The 16,625-nt window shown below is 48.3% G+C and overlaps 1 long non-coding RNA gene across 1 annotated transcript; it reads right to left on the bottom strand.

The window, feature by feature from the left end:
* Positions 1 to 8,077: 8,077 nt before the first annotated feature.
* Positions 8,078 to 13,995, bottom strand: LOC145723585 (uncharacterized). The gene is made up of 4 exons (XR_014148792.1): positions 13,553 to 13,995; positions 13,385 to 13,444; positions 10,481 to 10,580; positions 8,078 to 10,246 (listed from the first exon to the last, which is right to left on the bottom strand). It is a non-coding gene; the product is annotated as an uncharacterized LOC145723585 (long non-coding RNA).
* Between the last annotated feature and the right edge of the window lie 2,630 nt (positions 13,996 to 16,625).

The raw sequence follows: 16,625 nt of genomic DNA, 5'->3' as shown, positions 1-16,625 counted from the left end.
GGAGCAAGGCCTCTCTGCCTCTGTCGGGTTGCCGTGCCTCCTCCCACCCCTTCCATCTGCTCCCGCCTGATTTTCTGATCAATGGGAAACATACCAAATTCCTTCCCTCCTTGGGAGGGAAAAACTGTTCATTATGCTTGGAACCCTCTGTTCCTAGCTCTTGGCAAAGCTCACCCCATCTCATCCTTCCAGCCTCAGGGTAAATGCCAGTTCCCCAGAAAGCCCTTTCCTGACCACCCCATCGCCCCAGAGTTCATGTCTATCAATCCTACTGGTTATTTTCTTCCTCGTAATTACCAGAAGCTGTAATGATTTGATTTATTTCTTTGCTTTGATTCCGGTCCCACTAGACTCCAAGCTCCAGAAAGGGAAGAGTGGCCTCTGTGTTCTCCTCGGTTAATGTCGCAGTACCTGGAATGCACCTGTTGCAGGATCAGCGTGTGGTTGTTCTCCCTCTGCCGGGGGAGCTGGGAAGGCCTCATGAATAGAGATGCGTATGGCCAGGGCCGTGGGAGGGGGTACAAGAGTTGACCCACTCAGGGCTGCGAAGATGCGGTGGCATCAGGCTGTTTATCAGTGGATAGGAAGTACTGAGAAAGGAACCTCTGTCATGAGGAGCAGTTCTGCCCAGGAGTAGACAGGGCTGAGTCCCAACCAGTCCTGGGTGGTTGTTCAAACAGAAATACCCTGGGGGTGGGAGGGAAGGGTGGGGGGCACCTCAGGCCCCACCCTCTTACCTGGGCTCGCCTAACAACCTTCTGCGCTGAGATTTGTTTTTTACAATGTGACTTGCCCATTGAGGTGGGGGGGGGGGGGAGAGTTTATCGTTGGCCAAGCCCAGTTTTCAAACAATAAGCCCAGTTTTCAAACAATAATAGTGAAAATTAGAAGTGTTACAGCTCAGGGAGCTCCTACTAAGTGTCAATCACTAAGCACTAAGCATTTTACATACACTCTCGGCTTCAGCCTCTGTCATGGTGCGAGGTGGGCATTAGCTCCTCCATTTTCTGAGGCCGAAACTAGGATTCAAAGACGGTGAGTAACATGTCCAAAGTCTCTGGGCTCGGAAGTGCTGGATGGAGTTTCGGACCCAGCTGTGTCTCACTGCGCAGCCAGGCTTTTAGCCACAACCTCCTGGCCTGGGTATTTCACAGGGGAATCAGTTAGGTAGGTTTGGCTCAGACCCTGGGAGGCTGAGTCATCCTAAGTCAGACGGCTTGAACCTGTTCCTCTCTGGGAACCTGATACCAACCTAATCCCTAAACTGACAAGGCTGAGGGTGTGACTCTGGACTTTGGTAAACCCTCGGTAGGCCTGCAGCGACTCTCTCTCCCCACTCAGAAGGCTAGACTGCTTCTCGCCAGCGCGGCACCCCTGCGGGGACCGCGGGGGTGAGTTATTGCAGAAGCTGGGCTTTGCTCTGCCATGGAGTAAGGATGGCTAAGAGCTTGGGCAGAGAGGCAGACAGACTGGTTTGAAACCTGGCTCCTGAATTCAGTAGCTGTGTGCCCCTGTGGCTGGGGCAAGTTTCTTTATTGCTCTGCCCTTCAACCCTTACCTATAAAAAAAAGACAAGAGCAGTCTCCTGGTGTTGCTGTGAGCATTATATGGAAAAACATCTGTAACGCACCCACTGAGCACATACGCCTGGCACCTAGCAAGCCTTCAGCGATCAGGAGCCTTTATTAGCTCTGTGGGCCTTGTTAATAGTCTTAAGGGGAAGTGTACATAATAGAGTGGGTTTGGATCTTGGTGCCGTCAAGTGACTTTGGGCAAGTGACTGAACTTCTTCTAAACTCCTCATCTTTACACTGGATAATTCAGGAAGTTTTGGGAGGGTGGGAATCCAGTGCCCTCATCCTTAAATTAAGTCAGCTTTTGTAAAGGATTTGGAAAATGCCAGAGGTAGGGGATGATTCTTGCCACATGTGGACAGCATCTGCCCTAAGCTGTGGTCTGTCAAGAGAAGGCCAGGCAAGGACTTCTGGACTCTCTGAATCTCATCAGGCCATCCAGGGTGTGGTCTCCAGAGTGTGGCTGTCTCGGTTGGTCTGAAGTTTTCGACCAGTCTGTTGTTTTGGTTTGAGCTGAAAGAAGATTATTGTAAGTAAGGAGCATGGTGAGGGTGGCTGGCATGAGGGTTAAGGAAAAAAGGCCACGGAGGAAGGAAGGCCACGTTTATACATGTTGGCCTGGGCACACCCAGGCTCAGGAGTTCAGATGTGTGGTCCACGGCAGGCCACCGCCAGCAGGCCGTGGAAATGAGGGCCCTCAGTGATGGGCGCTCCCTGGCTGGAACTCTAAACCTCTGGTTCTGCTTCCGTGTCCCCAGGCAACCTGCCTGCCTCCCAGTGCCCACCTTCTCACAGGGAGAAAAGCTCAGACCATCGGCACCCCAGCCTCTTGGTAACATGTCAGACTCTGAGTGTGAGCTTATTGAGTTAGTCCTGAGATGCCGACCCCCTCCAAGGGCACCGAAAATATGGAATTTCTAGGCCTGCCAGGTTGAGCACGCCATCCTGTCACACGGTGGCCCACCAAGTCACCGCCACTCCTGAGGCCCTGAGGGAGCTGGAAACTGACTGTCCCAGAGAGACTGGGCCCCAGTCACCTTCTCCATCTGTGGCCATGCCTGCCTCAGGATTGTGCAAAGATTAGATATCCGTGCCTGGCACATACTACGTGTTCAACAAATGCTGATTCTTTCCCCATCTTATATAAACCCTGTGAACTTCCTAGGCTAAGAGATTGTGGTCACTTTAAGGTCTGGAACCCTGCCTCCTATTCCCCTGGTTTCTCTCCCTCACTCCCCAGTACGTCCCTACGACCTGACCTTGCCCCCCGTGGCTGTCTTACCCACGCTGTGGGTTCTCACCCTGACCTCTGCCCACACATCAGTCATGCCCCTCCAGGTGCTCCCTAAGCCCACCGTAGCAGCTCTGCTGTGGAGCAAAGCAGGCCTGGCAGGGCGGTGCCCACATTCTGGAGCAGTTCACTGTGGGACCTGGCTCTCATCCATTCCCATCTCTGGGCTTCCAGTTCCCCGTTTTGAAATGATGGCATTGGGCCAGCTCCTCACAGGCTGTATTTGTGTGGATGAATTATCCCATCCATCCATCCAACCCTCCATCCATCCATCCCTCCATCCATCCATCCCTCCCTCCCTCCATCCATCCAACCATCCATCCCTCCATCCACCCATGGCAAAACCTGGACACTGTATTAGGGGCTATGGTAGGACTGGGGAGCTGAACTGATATGACCCAGGTCTCAAACCCCTCACACCGCTGTGAAGGAGACCCCTCTGCCAAAGAGCATGCACCCTCACAGGGGACAAGCAGTGTGACAGATGAGCCTCCCCTCCAACCCCCCACCGGTGGCTTTGGAGAGAGGAGGGCGCCCAGGAGTCGGTCCTGCTTCCTGAGGGGATTCCTCCCCTGTCCTGAGCCTTACTCAGCGCCCTGAAATGTGTGCCTCCCTGCAGCCCGTCCTGCTCATCCTCCTGGAGCGCAGCACAAAGGTCCTGTTGTGGGCCTGCAGCCCAGGCGGCAGCAGAGCCCCTGGGTGACTCACGATCTTGCTATTTCCTTTGTGTGGCCCCAGGCCCCTTGCTGGAAGCCGAGTGTGCCTGCCGTGCGGGGGAGGGGGTGCCGCGGCCGCTCTCCGGCATCGCCCCTCGGGGAAGGGGACCCGCGGCGAGCCTTTCATGTGGCAGGGGGGCTCCCCGCACGCGAGGCCAGCCCAGCCCAGCCGGGGCCTCACGAAGACAGCGGCTGGCGGGCCCGGCAAGATGTTTGCAGCCTCGCCTGCGCCCGAATCAAGGCGGCCGCCGTGGGGGAGGCGTGTGGTCCCCATCAGGCATTCCTTCCGGTCCCCTAAACGGACACATCTTTATGAAGAGTGAAAATTAACCATGGAAGGGAAAGGCCCAGTGGCTTGGGAAGCGACGTGGGCTGCCGGCCTCCTGGAGGGTCTTTGGGCGCGGCTCAGAAGCCCTGGGCGGCTGGGGAGCCCCCCTACCCCGGAGGCATCTCCCCAGGCCCAGCTTGGCTCCGGCCTTGGGCTCCTCGCACTCAGGCCCCCACCCCGGCCAAGGCTCCGGCTCGGGGCACTTCAAGAAAGGTGAAGAAGAGGAAGAGCACTGGACTGGGAGCCTGCAGCAGGTTCTTCTGCAGGCTAAGTGACCTCCAGCACGTTTTCCCAGTGGCATTTCAGGTATCTTTCTGCACAGTTCCTAAGTCAGGGCTTCTAACACCCTTCCTGGTCTGGCTTTCTCTCTCTATGCCTACACCCCGCTTATACTCTACACACCAGCCACTCGGAAAAACTCGTTCCTCCCTGAACACACCTTGAACACATCTTGTTCACCTCCAGGTTTTGCAGGAGCCGTTCCTGCTACCAGGAAAGCTGTCCCCATTCTCAAGGGCATCTGGTTAATCCTTTCCTTCAAGAGCCAGCTCAGGTGTCACCTTCCATAGGAAGCTTCTCCGTGAGGTCTGACATGGGTGCTTCTCCTCCACACTCCTCTGAGAATCTTTGCAAAGCCCTGTCAGTGTGCTAACTGCTCCTTGCGCTGTGATTTCTGCTTGTTTATGTGAGGGAGGGTCCTGAAGGAGTGAGTGAGTGAGTGAGTGAATGAATGAATGGCTTGGGAAAGGAAATTGCTTCACACACCAGTGCCCTGTGGGTGGGTACTAAAACAAACCCTACAGGAAGCCTAAGAAAATGGCTCTAATTCTGTCCTTCCTTTTGCAACTTTTAGGCATCTCATGTGAACCTACAGGTGCCATTGTGAGGTTAGTATGCTGGACGGAGGAGGGATCCACCCAGCATCTGGCAGGTGCCTCTGGTAATAGTATGCAGGATTGAAGCCAACTCCAATGTATGATTAGACCATTGAAACAGAAACATACATGGATGTAATGATGTTACATCTTAGGCCAGGTCAGCAGGCTGTCCCTGAGAACAATGCAGTAGGCATGGAGAATCATCCGCGCACACTCCTGCAGTTCTTTAGGATTTGCAAAGCTTTCACCATCATTGGTCTCACTGGATTTGAATAAGCAGGGTGAAGATAATTTCTGCCCCTGTTTTAGACATGAGCCATACTCAGCTTTAGGGAGATTGAGTCCAACTTAATATCCCACAAGAAGTAAGGAGAAAGAAGCCAGGTCTTCCTTCAACCAATCCTCAGAGGCTGATGCGTGTCAAGCCCCAGAAAGATGGAGGCGGTATGGTTCTTGCCACCAGGGAGCACCCAGGTTTGTCAGGGAGACCAGGTAGGGCATGAAGAGTGCTGCCTTCCTGCTAGAAACTAGGGGATACTGGAGTCCACTGGAGTGAGAAGTTCATTTTGGTCGTGAAGTCAGGGAAGCTTCGTAATAGAGGAGACGTTCAAATGAGGCCTTGCAGGGTGGATAAGGTCCCCTAAAGATGGAAGAAGAGAGGAGAAGGGGAAGCATGTCACCACAGGCTCCCCACCACCCTTGGCTCTAAGTTAGTCTTCCAGTGCTGAAGCCAAAGGACAATAAGACCAGTGGCAGCAGTTTGTAAACTTGAAGATCTTAGAAGTTCTTATAAAGCACCATCCTCTGGGCCTCCTCGGTCTCTGTGGCAACGAAGTAACCCTCATATTCTGTGGGCAATGTGGGCAGAGGGAGTGTGAATTTGGGAACTATCATCACTTCAATAGGAAACTGAGGTAGAAGCTAGAGAGGGATGAAAGGGGTCAATGGAGGATTGTCTTAGGATGGGAGCTACTATGGCATGGCTTATGCTGAAGGGATTGATCTGAAAGGAATGCAAAAACAGTGCCCAAGCTTCATTCTGAGGTATCAGCTTGAATCTGCTTTAACTGACAGTCCTCTTCCAACGTCTTCTTATGACTCAGTGAGTATGCACCTGGCTCCTTGGGTCCTCACCCTGCATCTCTACTCTCTTCCTTTTCCCTGGTTCTTCATCTTGTCAACTGCAGCATCACTTCTAATGACTGGCTACTGGGAGATCAGACCAGAAATATCCACGTAGGCAGGTCTGCCCACTCTATTCATGCGTCCCTTGGAAAAGAAACACAAGTACAAGTAGAAGGTTCTAAGGAAGAGCAAGCCAACCTGAAAGTAGCCTTTGGCTCCCCTAGGCTCCAGAGACCCATATTTTGCAGCATCCTAGAGCCTCCCATGAAACCTCCAGGGAACAACCAATACTTTGACTTGTAGTTCTACACTGAAGATATGTAGTGTAGTCTCTATAACCTTCACTGCTTTTTATAGACATTGTTGTACTAGATTCATTTAGGGATGACAGTTTAGCCCATGGCCTGTCATTGGGAAGCAATGCAATCTTCCCCCAAACTCCTTTCTTACTGAAAGGGTGGGACCTGGGAATTCATACTGGTATCATGTACCAGTGCTCCTCATCAGCTCATTGACCCAGGGATGGACACGTGACATTGGGCAACAGTCTGGGCCAAGCTGATTGACTTCTTTCTTGAAAGAATTTGAGCTAAGAGACATAGAGGCTCAAGTTAAGAATACGCTAGAACTAAAAGACCTTGAGATATCAGGACAGTAGTTAGTACTGTGTGTGACAAAGCAGAAGTCACAGGGAAGCCTAAATTATACAAGAGAGAAAAATAAGAGTTACAGAGGGGTCCAGTCTACCAAGAGGGTAATACAGTTGACATGCATTAAGAGTCAGAGACAAGAGATCCTGTAGCCCTTGAAGGACACAGAGGAGGCTTTTCTCTTCCCTGGTGACCCAGCCAGGGCTACTCCCTTCCTGACCTTGGAGGTCAGTGACAGTTTCCTGTACCTTTCAGAAATCTCTCTTTTCACTTGAAATTATTTGACAAGGTACCTGATCCTTGTTGCCAACATGCCCAACGTAAGAAAAAGACTCAGATCAAAGACTTAGTCTATGTGAACTAATCTTTGGAGTTCTTTGACTCAATCCAATAAACAACTTCTATGCAGCAGGTGCTGGGGGCCTTCTGAGAAAGACCGAGACACATTATTATCTTCCCTCAAAGAATCCCCAGTCTGGAAAAGTGTGTTCCCACACTCCTAGAACACAAGGGAGTTTAATATTAGCACCCTAAGACAAGTGCAGATGAAGGCTGGAGGGGTGAACTACAGCTGGGGAAGCAGAAGAGACTTGACAGTGGAGTGCCTTCAAGGATGGGTGGGATTTCATATTGGAAAGAAGAAGGAGAAATGGAAAGTACATGAATCAGCAGTTTGGAGCAGGAAGAAGCAGGACGTTTATGGCGCATGGCAAATAGCATGGCTTGGAAGAATTACAGGGTTGAAAGAAATAATGTTAGATGAGTCAATAAGACAGGTTTGATTGTGATTATGAGGGGCCTTGCACGCCAAGTCAAGCCTGTTATCACAGCATCATGAGAACGGGAAGGACCTTGGATGTTATCTAATCTGAATCAGGTAATTGGATGCCTATCCTTCTTAAGGCAGCACCATGACTGGCAGCATCCTAAGTCTGTATTTGAAATATGGTCATTTCAATGGTAATGACTCAGAAACTCTTTTTCTCTCTTTAACAACGTACAGTTTTTTTCAAAAGGGCCCTCTCACTACCAGAAAAGTTGATCCAAAATAGCAGTTTGTGAAGTTAAGGACCAAGGGAGGGACATGCACTATGTGTCAGCATCAGGCGTAGTGGTTTAGACTTTATAACACCTAACCCGTGAGGTGGATGTGGTGGTCCCCTTTCAGATGAGAAAATTGAAGCTCTAGGCAAAGCTCTCCGGGCCCAACAGCTATAAGAGGGGAAGCAGGAATGTGGCCCAGGGACGACAGCGATGTGCTTGCATCTGCTTTCTGTACCTTCTTTAAGGCTGCACAGGCCTGCCTTTAAGGAAATATCCCACTCATTCATGAAGGAATTTCAGAGTGACCTTTACTTAAATTAACGTCTGATGGCTGGAGGTGGGTGGGTGGATGGAACAGATCATAACAACAAAAGCGTCACTGCATGAATTTAGCAAAATTCTAAACCATACACACCAGAAGTCTACAGAGACATTTGGCAAAATGGTTATTTCTCTTTAAATAATCCAAGGACTCAATTGCTAATAAGCTTTGAACGAGCCCCCAAATTCAAAAGCCTTTATCATCTTACAAACCCCCTTCGAGACTACACAGTGCTTCTGGCTCCCGGAAGCAGCAGGTGCTGTTGCTTCCATGAATAATGTCATCACTAAGTCCACAAGGGGAACCAGAGAAAAGATCATGTCTGCATGGGGGACGGGGGAGGAGGACACAGCATTAGATCGTCTCTGGGGCCCCGTTCAGCTGGCAAACTCCTGGTGTTAGATGGGGGAATATTGGCAGCCTGGGATGCCAGCAGCCCTAGATGGGAGGACAGAGTTGGGGAGCAGAGGAGAAAGGTGGTCTGGAGGCAAGAAACCCAGGATGGATTGATGGTAGATGGAGGGACAGGCAAACAGAGCCAGATGAAGAGAGCAGCTGAGGCCTGTGAGATCCCGCCTGCGTTGGAGCAGAAAGGCCAGAGAGCTCAACATGGCTTTCTAAACTGCCAGACACACGGGAAGCTGGTTGAAGCCCTGGATCCTGAGAGAATCCGCAGGACTCTGAGTCCAGGATGGGCCAGGAGTGGCATTTGGGACCAGTTCCTTAGGTGATCTGACACAGGCAGTCCTTGGGAAACTTTGGGGACAGGATTTTCCTGTGTGGACGTCTGTGACATGCCCTGTAAATTGAGAGGTTTGTCAAAGACAGTTCCTACCATCCCTGCCAACTCCGGTACTGGGCTTCTCCAAAGCTGACACGCCATCCCTTTGACAAGCTCGCAGACCTCGTCATCTCCCTCAACATGGTTGTTTCCTGTGCCTTGTAATTTACAAGGCAGGCAGGTTGACGGGTCCTGCTCAGCTCTTGAAAAATCCTACAGATAATAGACTCTAGCAACTCCATCTGGCCAGCCCATTTGGGTAAGAACAAGGCAGCATCGTGTGTATTCATGTGGGCGTCCAAGTGGGACAGAGTCCCTCTCTCTGGAGGCCATGGCTTGAGGCCAGGACAAAACCACTTCCAGGTCTCAGGTCACAGGATCATGCAGGATGATTTATTTAAGGAAGAAAGCTTCAAGGGCTGAAAGGAAATTAAACATGTATATTTCCCCAGCAATTATGCATGTGCTTTCCCTTGACAAATAGTCCCCATGCCCCGCCCGGAAGAAAAGCCAGATTCTCAATGAATCTGTGTTCTGCAGGCATCCACAGGGAGAGGGTGTTTTTCTAGCAGTGAAAGCCACATGAAAGTCTTCATGGCAGCCTTGTGCCATTCCTGCTACATCTCCTTTCAGGGCAGACTGGAGATCAGGGCGTCCTGTCTGCGAAAACAAGACGGCCTGGGTCTGAAACATTGATTTCTGGTTCAAGTTTCTCAGTGAAATGTGAATGAGGAATTTTCCACTTCTCCTTGTCCTGATTCACCTTGGCGGAGTCTTTGGAGCCCCAGACCGGGGCAGGGAGAGTCTATCTCAGGGGGGCACCCAGCCAGCTTTGCACCCCACATGAATAGTCCTCTGTGCCGTTCCAGTATCAGTTGTCTCCTTTTGGCCAGGGAAGGACTCCATTCACCTGCTTTAGCCTTTTTGCTCTGGGAGGAAGCAGGCCAGAATGTCCGAGGCAAGAGCGTGTCATAGTGCCATGGAAGTCCTCACCAGGGGAAATGGACTTAACTGAGTGATACAGATCTATTTACACGAATCGAATAGCTAGTATATATCAGGCTCGATGCCAGACTTTGGGGATCAGAAGGTGAATAAGACACAGTCCCAGTTCTCAAGAGTTGACAGTCTAGTCAGGGTGACAGCTGTGCAAATATCAGCCAGGGCAGACGCTGAGAAAGATGACCAGGGAGATTCAGAGAGACAGGGGAGACAGGTTCTGGCCGGACATCATCAGGGAATGCTTCCCGGAGGAGCTGGCACCTGCGCCGTGTCTGGGAAGATGAATGGGACTAGAGAGATGGGGAGGGGGAGGGGAGAGGCTGTCCGAGCCAAGCGCTAGCTATGGTTGGAATGTCCTGGTGCGTGGGGGGTTAGTGACCCTGGGATCACTAGCAGACAGGTATGAAAAGAGATGAGTCAGAGATGAGACCTGAAGAAAAGGCAGGGGCCAGGTCGTGCAGGGCGCTCTAAGTCACGGCGAGGGGCTGGACTTGGCAAGGCAGGCGGTGGACAACCAGCAGAGGACTTGCAGGATCTGGAGGGAGAGAAAACAGGTAGAAGGTTTTTGCAATAAACCAGGTGAGGAACAAGGTTGGCCAATGTTAGGCTGAGGAAAAGAAAAGTCAAGGACAGAATCAAAAGATATTTTGGAAAAGAAAAAAAAATGGATTTTGTGGCCATGGGGAGAGGGAAAATGGAAAGGTTCCCAAAAATGTGCAGATTCTCAATTCAGACAATGGTTGGGGGATGGAGGGCAGTTGGTGGTTACCCGCACATGCTCTCGAGTCCGAGGGCCTCTGTCCAATGCCTGGGTTTTCAATTTCCTAGGTAGGAAATTGATCAACGTCTCTGTGCCTCTGTTTCCTCTTCTGTAAAAGGAAATGGACAAATTGCACAATAAGTCTGGGCCTGTCACTGACAGGCCTAGCACTTTGTGTTACCAGTTATTCCCGGGGGTCCTCAAGGGTCTGTGACTTGGAATTTAAACAGGGTGCGCTATGAAGACGATGTGCCTGGTGCATCGCTTTGCTCGTGAGGGTGGGGCTCCCTGCCCATTTCTCCTCTCCACATATGGTAACACATGTGACGATTCTGTTAAGTGATAAAAATCTTCCCTGCAAAAAAAAAAAAAAACGCTTTTTTTTTTTTTTTTTTAAATGAGGAGGTCTAAGAAAGTGTTGTTTCTTGGGCAGAAAATGGAAGTTTTATGGGGAATCACTGCCAGAAAGGCATTGGAGAATTTGAGGTTTCACCAAAAAAAAAAAAAAAATTCACCAATCGTCCTTTGCATTCTGACTATAAAATTATAAGTGTTGTGATATGTAGGGTTCTAAAAACCATTCTACAACATACAGACAGAAAAAGTTCGTGAAACATACCAGCAAAAGACACCATTGTAAACTGAGTATTTGCATAACCACCACTCAGGTCAAGTGACAGATCATTGTCAGCACCCCAGCACCCTTTCCTGTTACACCTTTTCCACCCAAAATAACTTTTGCCGTGACTTCTGTGGCAACCACCTCCCTGCGTTTCTTTCCTCCTGCCACCTAAGTTTGCATCTCTAGTCCTTGAACACCAAGGTTTTATTTTGATGGTCTTTAAGCCCCATACGATGGAATCATATGTATGTATTCTTTCGTGTCTGGCTTCCTTTTCTCAACGTTGGGAACACCACCACCCATGTGAGTTATAAGCCTGTCGTTTGCATATTTTTACCACCACTCTATAAAGATATACCATGATTTACTTATCCATTTGACTTTTTTTTTTTTTAAGATTTTATTTATTTATTTGAGAGAGAGAGAGTGAGCCAGAGAGAGCAGAGCACAAGCCCGGGGAGGGGTAGAGGGAGAAGGAGAAGCAGACTCCCCACTGAGCAGGGAGCCTGATGTGGGGCTGGATCCCAGGAGACTGGAATCATGACCTGAGCTGAAGGCAGACGTTTAACCGACTGAGCCACCCGGGCGCCCTCCATTTGACTTTTGATCGGGATTTGTGTTGTTCTTTTTGGAGACTATTCTGAATGGTACTGCTGGGAACATTCTTATCCATGTGCATACATTTCTGTTGGGATTTTCCTGAAAGTCGAATTGCTGGGTCCTAAAAAGTAGGTGTAGCTTCACCTTCAGTAAACAGTCCCCCAGAGTAGTTCTGCCAGTCTATGCTTTCACCGGCAGGGCCCAAGACTTCCCACCTTGCTCCATACTCACCCAAACCTGGTTTCGCCAATCTTTTTTAAGTTTTTGGTGACCAAAGGAGGTTTGAAGGGCATCCAGACAAATAACTGGAGGTTGGTGTGGTACCTGATCAATGTCAGGTCTACAGAGCTGTAATATTTGTAAATAAGTACAATGAGTGACTTTTTCAGCGGAAGACCCATAATTATGCTTTAACATGCAAATGATTATTCTGAATCTCTGAATGGAGTTACAGAAGCAGGCTGATGCGGGGGTGGGCTGCTAGTGCCACAGAGGTGGAGAGGTCAGCAGATAAAATGGTATTTCAGGAAAGTCTTTGAGATGGAAACGGAGGTGAAGGATGGAGAGTATCAAGGGTACACTGAGGTAGGGTAGAGCCCTGAGGGAACAGCTCTGGGGAAGAGTTGAAGATTTCAGAACCATATATCGGGATGGGGCCATTGGTTCTAAAAATATACATAGATACCATTATATTGTTCTTTTTCACCTGCGGTTTGTCTTTTCCCCTCAAAATATTGATCTAGTTTCTTAATTTTAATTACCATATACATTTATGGTATGTATTTATTTGCATTTGAACATCACATTTACTTATCCATTTCTATATTGGTGGATATTCATAAACAATGCTGAAACAACCATTTTTTTAGTTTATATATTTTTCGTATAGGATACAAAATAAAATTGAGCTGAAGCAAATATGGCAATTTGGGATATTGAGTACAAGAATGTCTCCTCTATTATTTTCTGGACATTTCTAGGTGTTTGAAATACTTCATAATTTAAACATGTTTTAATATTCGATATTAACCCAAACAAAGAGAAGGGATCACTTGAATGGCAGATCCCCATGTTTTATTGGCTGGAATGACCAAAGAGCCTATGGAAACAACCTAGACCCGGCATCCAAAGCTGGTGAGACCTGGTGCAGCTTGGCAGAGACCTTACACTCTTCCCAGGCACCAAAGGCGACAATGTGGTACAGTTCTGGAATGAGCTGAGGACATGAGTGGGATCTGCTTCTAGTCCTCATGGAATGAGAACCTTGGCCAACTGTTCAGTTCTCAGGCTCTTCACTGGGAAAACTCAGGAAATTAAATCTGTCAGCTGGAGCTGTTATAAAGGTAAACACAATCATGTACATAATAGGCAGTTATAGCAGTTTGGGTTTGATGAGGAAAACAGAACCAGTAGGAGTGATATAGCATAAAAGATCTGTTACAGGAATTTGACCATCAAAATATGGTGGAGGCTGGAGCAGTGACAGTCTGAAAGGGGACCGAAGGAGGATCAGAGAAAAGTCACCCATCCAGGGATCACAACATGACCCTGGGAAGGAAGTCTCTGTAAGACTTTGCATTTGATGGTGGCCTGAAATTGCTCTAGGTCAGCAGAATTGGCAGTGGGGAAGACAGGTTGGGCGTATAGCAGAAGAGAGCAAGGACAAATGAACTGACAAGGACAAAGCTCACTTCATAATGGTCGGCTCAAGTCTCATGGTAACTTGGTGGCCCGTGGAAGGCATTCAGTCTCTATGAGGCCCAAGAGCAAGGGAGAAGCCTTCTTAAAGGGAGAATAATTATCTGCAGAGTATGGCATAGTTTTGCATTCAAATGCTAATGTTCTGTTTGATGACTTACCTATAAGGACCTACTAAAGGTCCCATAGAGCTTCCTTATGTACCATAGATGCTTCTGGCACAAATGGATCTGCTAAGTCATGTGTTCCATTCAGGTGGCAGAGCAGCTTGCTTGGCAGGCTGGATCTGTTGCAAAGTCTTCTCATTTTCTGGACCCTGCTCAAAAGTGGCAGCCTTTCGGGTTACTCAATAAATGAGTTGAAGTAGCATGCCCAAATAAAGTACAGTTGCCTCCCGGGCCAGAGAGGTTCACTGGGCATTCTGCCATTTCCTCAGTGGTAAGAGACCAGATGCTGCAACTTCTCCTTCACTCTGGACAGAGAACCTCAACATGTCCTGCTCAGTGGGCTCTGAGAAATTCTGCCCAAATAGCTGGCTCCAGATTTTTTGTGAGACTCATTTTCCTGCATCTGCTTGCATTTTGCTTACCAGGGTATTCAGAGTCACTGCTACTTCCTGCCCACCAGGACCGATTAGCATGATGTTATCAGAAGAGTAGGCCCGCATGACATCCTGTGGGATGGAGAGCCTGGCAGGGTCCCCGGAATTGGATTCTGACCGTAGCCTGGGGGGTGAATATAGCCCTTTGGCAGGACAGCAAAGGTGTATTTCTAGGCCTGCTAGCTGAAAGCAAACCACTCCTGCTGGTCTTTATTGAGAGGGAGAGAGAGAGAGAGAGAGAGAAAGCCGAACATTTGCCGGATCAATAGCTGCCAGAGACTGTGTTGATTTTCTTCAGCAACAAAACCACACCTGGAAAAGGAGCTTCCGTCGGACTGACCTCCTATGAAGTTTCTGATAATCCAGTTTGATTCTCCAAGATCCACTTCTTGGACCAAATAAGCAAGTTAATTGGGATTCACCCTCTTTGCATCTTTCAAGTCCATGACAACAGTAGCACTAATTTCTGCCACATCTCCAGGAATGTGGTATTTTTTTAAATTGAACCTCTTACCGATAGAGATGATTCTCCTGGCTTGCACTTGACTTTTCCTACCATAATAGCCCTTACTCCATAAAAAAGGAAAACAATGTGGAGACTTTACCAGTTTCTGAAGATGTCTATTCCTGAGTGATCAGTTCTAGAGCTGGGGGAATAACCACAGGGTACAACCACACACTAAGCCCACTGTGAGATGGACCCGAGCCCAAACCCCATGCATCGCTTGACCTTCATAACACCTCTTCTAACTGTGGACCACAGTGATATTTTCAGTCTCTTGAAATTAGGGTCAGCTCAGAGACAATGCCCAGTAATTCCTGAAAAGTGCGGCAAGTTCCCTTTCCCCAGTACAAACTCGCACTGGTGAATGCCCTCAGGAACTTTTGGAGAAAGTGAAAAAAAATATTGACTGTATAAATTTGGGGCTGAGTAGTGGCTCTTTCCTTATGAGATCCCCTCTCTCTTTCATTCAAATGGCTATGGGACCGAGAACTGGCTCAAGCCTGGGAATCGACTGAAGGGACCGTGATTCTCTACTGTGATCAAGTCATCTCTATTCACCAGGCCTAGAGCTTTCAGTTTATATAAATCAAATAAGACTTGAATAGGCCACCCATCAGTTTCAGTTTTCAGGACACCATGGTCAATTAGCCAATACCAAAGTGCTCTCTGCAGGTCAAACCATTCTGATCAATGCTTTAGCTCTGTGTCCATCATGGTAACCTCCTTATCTCTGGTGATCAAGTGCCTGATACTTGGTCTCTGCCACCTGAGCATCCCGTCATTTCCATGAATTTGTGGAGCCTACTTCAATGGCAGCAATACCAACGTGATTCCTGGTCTACAGTTACTAGCTACCATAGGTTTTTCAAAGGTACTGGTTGTCTCTCTTCTTGTAGTATGCATACCATATCACAAGGCCTTGCTAAAGGGAGTGTCCTCTGGACCCTGCTGGAGACATGATTAGAAGGTGGGTAAGCAGGTCTCACATAATACATCTACCTCAGAGTTCTGATTTCCGTAAGCCTTTGGCTACCTTCCTTTATATTGTAACAAGAAAGTTCTAGTATTTCAACTGCACTAGGTGTCAGTCACCTTTGGATGTAGGTTTTATTTCAATAAGCCAAGCAAACTGTTAGAGCCACTCTAAGCTACTCGAAGTAACCCATTGAATTCACAATCTCTGCTCAGTATACCTATATTGCCTGATCCAACATTATATTCCTTCCATCCTGATTCAACCTCAATAAGATCTATTTCTAAACATGTTCCTCAGGTTTCTATGAATATAAATTGGCAAAACTTGGCAATTCTTTTGTTTGTCTATGACATTATCACATGGGTCACACTTTAATTCATAAGCCCGGGGCCTGCTGAAACCCTAGGTCTAAGTCTAGAAGAGGTGAGAGTGGTGGGGACAGGTCCGGAGGAGAATCAGTAGTTTCCTGCCAGGCATCTGAGGTTCTTGATCCTCGTTCAGGTCCAGTGAAAGTTCCTTTAGAAGAAACTGAGCTCTTCATTTGGGAATGAGGTACTGCTACTCTTAGCAAAGAAGGCCCAGCAAAATTCGGAGTTCAAGCCCCTCAGCTTCATCTGAATCTCCCCATATCCCAGTCTTCAGAGTCCTACTTCTTCCCGGTCAATATGCTAACTGTAACAAAAGAGACCCTGTAAGGTCATGATTTCAATTTGCATTATTCAGCCCAAGATTAGACTGTGAATTTGATTTCGAGAAATCTTGGCCCTGTAGCCATAAGAGCTCTGGGTTTTCCTTAGCCAGACCTTGAGCTGGAGACTTACAGTCCTAAGATTATAATTTTCTTTCTCCAAGTTCTCCAGCACACCTAGAGGCTACCTACCAATCCCTTTTTCCTCCTTATTGTCACTAAAATGTTCTATGGCAGCAACTACATGCTCATCCAAAGCCTTGCTTTCTATAGACACATGTAGGTATTATAGGTGATCATTTAAGTAGCTGTTTCGCTGCTGCATACCATGGACTGCAAGTGTCCCCTTTATCACTGGCATCAGAATCATTAATACCTTTAACTATTATCAGACCAGAGATTCTAGAAAACATTCTAGAAAACAATTCCAGAATCAATTCTGAGACCCCATCCTTTAGATGCCC

The sequence above is a fragment of the Leptonychotes weddellii genome, chromosome 1, assembly GCF_054177405.1.
Source record: "Leptonychotes weddellii isolate Sample4059 chromosome 1, ASM5417740v2, whole genome shotgun sequence".
Taxonomy (NCBI): Eukaryota; Metazoa; Chordata; class Mammalia; order Carnivora; family Phocidae; genus Leptonychotes; species Leptonychotes weddellii.
This window is presented reverse-complemented; position numbering and strand designations above follow the sequence as displayed.